This window comes from Oncorhynchus kisutch, linkage group LG8 (assembly GCF_002021735.2).
Source record: "Oncorhynchus kisutch isolate 150728-3 linkage group LG8, Okis_V2, whole genome shotgun sequence".
Taxonomy (NCBI): domain Eukaryota; kingdom Metazoa; phylum Chordata; class Actinopteri; order Salmoniformes; family Salmonidae; genus Oncorhynchus; species Oncorhynchus kisutch.
The window spans coordinates 70940509-70946605 of NC_034181.2; positions in this window are offsets into that span (position 1 = coordinate 70940509).

Here is a 6097-nt window from a genome sequence, read left to right on the forward strand (position 1 = left end):
GACATTTTGCCCAGTTAGTAATTTAATCGGAATTATATTATTCAGGGTAAATATCTATGCATAAAATTAAACAGCTCCTCCCTACACATCACGGAACTAAATTGTGGCCGTCACATATTCCACTATTAGTCAAGTTTCATTCAACATTTTCCAAGTGTACAAGCATAGGGCTAACCCTGAAACTCTTTCCTGAAACATCATTAAACTGCTGTGTGAAGAGTACTCTAGAGGCCAAGAGATAATTTACCACTATGTGCTGCAGGAAACATGTCTGTTTTGCCATCACGGATAAGTTAAGGGTCCTATACCCCGCTTACCAAAACCAAGAACACATTCGTAATTCTGATAATCATCAAAACCATCAACATGTCCAAAGTTTGTAATTGAATGTCTTATTTAAGTTGAACACTATCAGACACAACAACCACCTATTTTATGAGCATAAAAAGGTGCTCTCTCTGGCATATAGGATTAACTGGGATACGCAAACCTAATGGCTGCATGTATTACATATACATTGTATATTGCATTCTACCATTTCAATTGAAAAAATAATAATCTGGTGAATATTCTGATGGTACACTATCAACAACCTAAAACCTTTGCCAACTGTGTAAATAGCCTATTACCCTATTAAATAAATAATACATAGAAGAGTTCCAGCCTTTGTTTAGCAAGGTTCCGTAGTGGTGACAGATCCTGGTGTGGTTGTGTAATCTCTATGATTATACAACAGGTGGGTCTAATCCTGAATGCTGATTGGTTAAAACCGCATTCCAGCCAGTGTCTATTCCACAAGTTCCCACCGGCTAAATCTATGACGACATTAAAATGCCTATTTACTCTGTTCCATCTGACTGTGCAATCTACTGTCTCATCAGCCCAGCCAGGCACTTAATAAACTTGATCTCCACAAAAAAAGCATCTAGACATTCTCATTTATTTTAAGACTAATATTTAGTTTTCAACAGCGGAGATTTGAATAAAACTTGCTATCTCTCCGACATCTGCAACATTTTGAATATTGAAACATTCTCCAGCTGTCCCATAGAAATTAACATGTTGGGACGAGACAGAGGCAGCATTCCTCAGCCAATCGAAATCATGAATCAGCTGGCATCAATTTTTATGGATATATACAAAGAAATGTCAATTGAAAACAGGTCAAACGAAACAAAGTGCAGCTAGATTGCAGTCTTTCCAGCTTTAGTTTGAAGTGATTGTGTTGGCTAGCTCCTCTGAACAAGTGTCCTGACGAGTGAGCATGTTTTCAAAGCCAGGCAAAATCACACCTGATTAGCTCATTGTTATGGATGTATCCAAATAAATGTCACTAGAAACCTTCCGGCGCCGACAGAGACGGCCGCCTCGCTTCGCGTTCCTAGGAAACTATGCAGTATTTAGTTTTTTTTTACCTCAGGTAATCTTAGGTTTTATTACATACAGTCGGGAGGAACTACTGGATATAAGAGCAACGTCAACTCACCATCATTACGACCAGGAACACGACTTTCCCGAAGCGGATCCTGTGTTTTGAACACTACCCAGGACAATGGATCGGATCCCAGCCGGCGAACCAAAACAACGTCACCGTAAAAGTGGCAGACGAAGCGGTCTTCTGGTCAGAGACGGGCATATCGGGCACCGCTCCCGAGCATACTACTCGCCAATGTCCAGTCTCTTGACAACAAGGTTGATGAAATCCAAGCAAGGGTAGCATTCCAGAGTGACATAAGAGACTAACGTTCTTTGCTTCACGGAAACATGGCTCACTCGAGACATGCTATCGGAGTCGGTACAGCCAGCTGGTTTCTTCACGCATCGCGGCGACAGAAACAGGCATCTTTCAGGTAAGAAGAGGGGCGGGGGGGTATGCCTTATGATTAACGAGACGTGGTGTGATCATAACAACATACAGGAACTCAAGTCCTTCTGTTCACCTGACTTAGAATTCCTCACAATCAAATGTCAACCGCATTATCTACCAAGAGAATTCTCTTCGATTATAATCACAGCCAAATCAAATCAAATCAAATTTATTTATATAGCCCTTCGTACATCAGCTGATATCTCAAAGTGCTGTACAGAAACCCAGCCTAAAACCCCAAACAGCAAGCAATGCAGGTGTAGAAGCACGGTGGCTAGGAAAAACTCCCTAGAAAGGCCAATACCTAGGAAGAAACCTAGAGAGGAACCAGGCTATGTGGGGTGGCCAGTCCTCTTCTGGCTGTGCCGGGTGGAGATTATAACAGAACATGGCCAAGATGTTCAAATGTTCATAAATGACCAGCATGGTCGAATAATAATAAGGCAGAACAGTTGAAACTGGAGCAGCAGCACAGTCAGGTGGAAGTTGAAACTGGAGCAGCAGCATGGCCAGGTGGACTGGGGACAGCAAGGAGTCATCATGTCAGGTAGTCCTGGGGCATGGTCCTAGGGCTCAGGTCAGTTGAAACTGGAACAGCAGCATGGCCAGGTGGACTGGGGACAGCAAGGAGTCATCATGTCAGGTAGTCCTGGGGCATGGTCCTAGGGCTCAGGTCCTCCGAGAGAGAGAAAGAAAGAGAGAAGGAGAGAATTAGAGAACGCACACTTAGATTCACACAGGACACCGAATAGGACAGGAGAAGTACTCCAGATATAACAAACAGCCGCATATATTCCCCCCCAAGCAGACACATCGACGGCCCTGAACAAACTTTATTTGACTCTGGAAACCACATATCCTGAGGCTGCATTCATTGTAGCTGGGGATTTTAACAAGGCTAACCTGAAAACAAGACTCCCTAAATTCTATCAGCATATTGATTGTGCTACCAGGGCTGGTAAAACCCTGGATCATTGTTATTCTAACTTCCGCGATGCATATAAGGCCCTCCCCCGCCCTACTTTTGGAAAAGCTGACCACGACTCCATTTTGTTGCTCCCAGCCTATAGACAGAAAGGTCTGTTCAACGCTGGTCCGACCAATCTGATTCCACGCTTCAAGATTGCTTTGATCACGTGGATTGGGTTATGTTCCGCACTGAGTCAAACAACATTGACGAATACGCTGATTCGGTGAGCGAGTTTATTAGCAAGTGCATCAGCGACGTCGTACCCACAGCAACTATTAAAACATTCCCAAACCAGAAACCGTGGATTAATGGCAGCATTCGCACAAAACTGAAGTGCGAACCAAATCAAATCAAATCAATTTATATAGCCCTTCGTACATCAGCTGATATCTCAAAGTGCTGTACAGAAACCCAGCCTAAAACCCCAAACAGCAAGCAATGCAGGTGTAGAAGCACGGTGGCTAGGAAAAACTCCCTAGAAAGGCCAAAACCTAGGAAGAAACCTAGAGAGGAACCAGGCTATGTGGGGTGGCCAGTCCTCTTCTGGCTGTGCCGGGTGGAGATTATAACAGACCACTGCTTTTAGCCAGGGCAAGGTGACCAGAAACATGACCGAATACAAAACAGTGTAGCTATTCCCTCCGCAAGGCAATCAAACAAGCTAAGCGTTAGTATACAGACAAAGTAGAGTCTCAATTCAATGGCTCAGACATAAGAGGTATGTGGCAGGGTCTACAGTCAATCACGGATTACAAAAAGAAAACCAGCCCCGTCACGGACCAGGATGTCTTGCTCCCAAACAGACAAAACAACTTCTTTGCTCGCTTTGAGGACAATACAGTGCCACTGACACGGCCCGCTACCAAAACCTGTGGACTCTCCTTCACTGCAGCCAACGTGAGTAAAACATTTAAACGTGTTAACCCTCGCAAGGCTGTAGGCCAGACGGCATCCCCAGAGCATGTGCAGACCAGCTGGCTGGTGTGTTTACGGACATATTCAGTCAATCCTTATCCTAGTCTGCTGTTCCCACATGCTTCAAGAGAGCCACCATTGTTCCTGTTCCCAAGAAAGCTATGGTAACTGAGCTAATTTGACTACTTCCGTCGTCATGAAGTGCTTTGAGAGACTAGTCAAGGACCATATCACCTCCACCCTACCTTACATCCTAGACCCACTCCAATTTGCTTACCGCCCCAATAGGTCCACAGACGACGCAATTGCAACCACACTGCACACTGCCCTTACCCATCTGGACAAGAGGAATACCTATATACTGCACACTGCCCTAACCCATCTGGACAAGAGGAATACCTATGTGAGAATGCTGTTCATCAACTACAGCTCAGCATTTAACACCATAGTACAACCAAAACTCATCATCAAGCTCGAGACCCTGGGTCTCGACCCCGCACTGTGCAACTGGGTACTGGACTTCCTGACGGGCCGCCCCCAGGTGGTGAGGGTAGGTAACATCTCCTCCACCCCGCTGATCCTCAACACTGGGGCCCCACAAGGGTGCGTTCTGAGCCCTCTCCTGTACTCCCTGTTCACCCACGACTGCGTGGCCATGCACGCCTCCAACTCAATAATCAAGTTTGCAGATGACACTACAGTGGTAGGCTTGATTACCAACAACGATGAGAAGGCCTACACGGAGGTGAGGGCCCTCGGAGTGTGGTGTCAGGAAAATAACCTCACATTCAACGTCAACAAAACAAAGGAGATGATCGTGGACTTCAGGAAACAGCAGCGGGAGCACCCCCCTATCCACATCAACAGGACAGTAGTGGAGAGGGTAGTAAGTTTTAAGTTCCTCGGCGTACACATCAGGGACAAACTGAATTGGTCCACCCACACAGACAGCGTGGTGAAGAAGGCGCAGTAGCGCCTCTTCAACCTCAGGAGGCTGAAGAAATTTGGCTTGTCACCAAAAGCACTCACAAACTTTTACAGATGCACAATCGAGAGCATCCTGTCGGGCTGTATCACCGCCTGGTACGGCAACTGCTCCGCCCACAACTGTAAGGCTCTCCAGAGGGTAGTGAGGTCTGCACAACGCATCACTGGGGGAAAACTACCTGCCCTCCAGGACACCTAAACCACCCGATGTCACAGGAAGGCCATAAAGATCATCAAGGACAACAACCACCCGATGTCACAGGAAGGCCATAAAGATCATCAAGGACAACAACCACCCGAGCCACTGCCTGTTTACCCCGCTATCATCCAGAAGGCGAGGTCAGTACAGGTGCATCAAAGCAGGGACCGAGAGACTGAAAAACAGCTTCTATCTCAAGGCCATCAGACTGTTAAACAGCCACCACTAACATTGAGTGGCTGCTGCCTACATACTGACTCAACTCCAGCCACTTTAATAATGGAAAAATTGATGTAAAAATGTATCACTAGCCACTTTAAACAATGCCACTTAATTTAATGTTTACATACCCTACATTACTCATCTCATACTGTACCTTATACCATCTACTGCATCTTGCCATCTTTATGTAATACATGTATCACTAGCCACTTTAAACTATGCCACTTTTATGTTTACATACCCTACATTACTCATCTCATATGTATATACTGTACTCTGTACCATCTACTTCATCTTGCCTATGCCGTTCTGTACCATCACTCATTCATATATTTTTATGTACATATTCTTCATCCCTTTACACTTGTGTGTAGAAGGTTGTTGTGGAATTGTTAGGTTAGATTACTCGTTGGTTATTACTGCATTGTCGGAACTAGAAGCACAAGCATTTCGCTACACTTGGGGTGGCAAGGTAGCCTAGTGGTTAGAGCGTTGGACTAGTAAACGGAAGGTTACAAGTTCAAATCCCCGAGCTGACAAGGTACAAATCTGTCATTCTGCCCCTGAACAGGCAGTTAACCCACTGTTCCTAGGCCATCATTGAAAATAAGAATTTGTTCTTAACTGACCTTTATCTAAAGGTAAAACACTCGCATTAACATCTGCTAACCATGTGTATGTGACAAATAAAATTTGATTTGAAAACAAATGCTACTCTGCTGTTATTCTGGCAGCACTTTTTGACGTGACAGTAAGTTAGCCGTAGTTGGCTAGGTAGCAAGCAAAGGAGAAGAACGTTGCCAGCCAGTATTGCAATGGAACATTTAGAACGAACAACTGGGTCACATCCATAGATACAGAACAAAACGACTGAACTGGGTCTAGCAACCAAACCGATAGAACTAACGACCAGCCGGCTTAGGTAGCAACCCTAGAT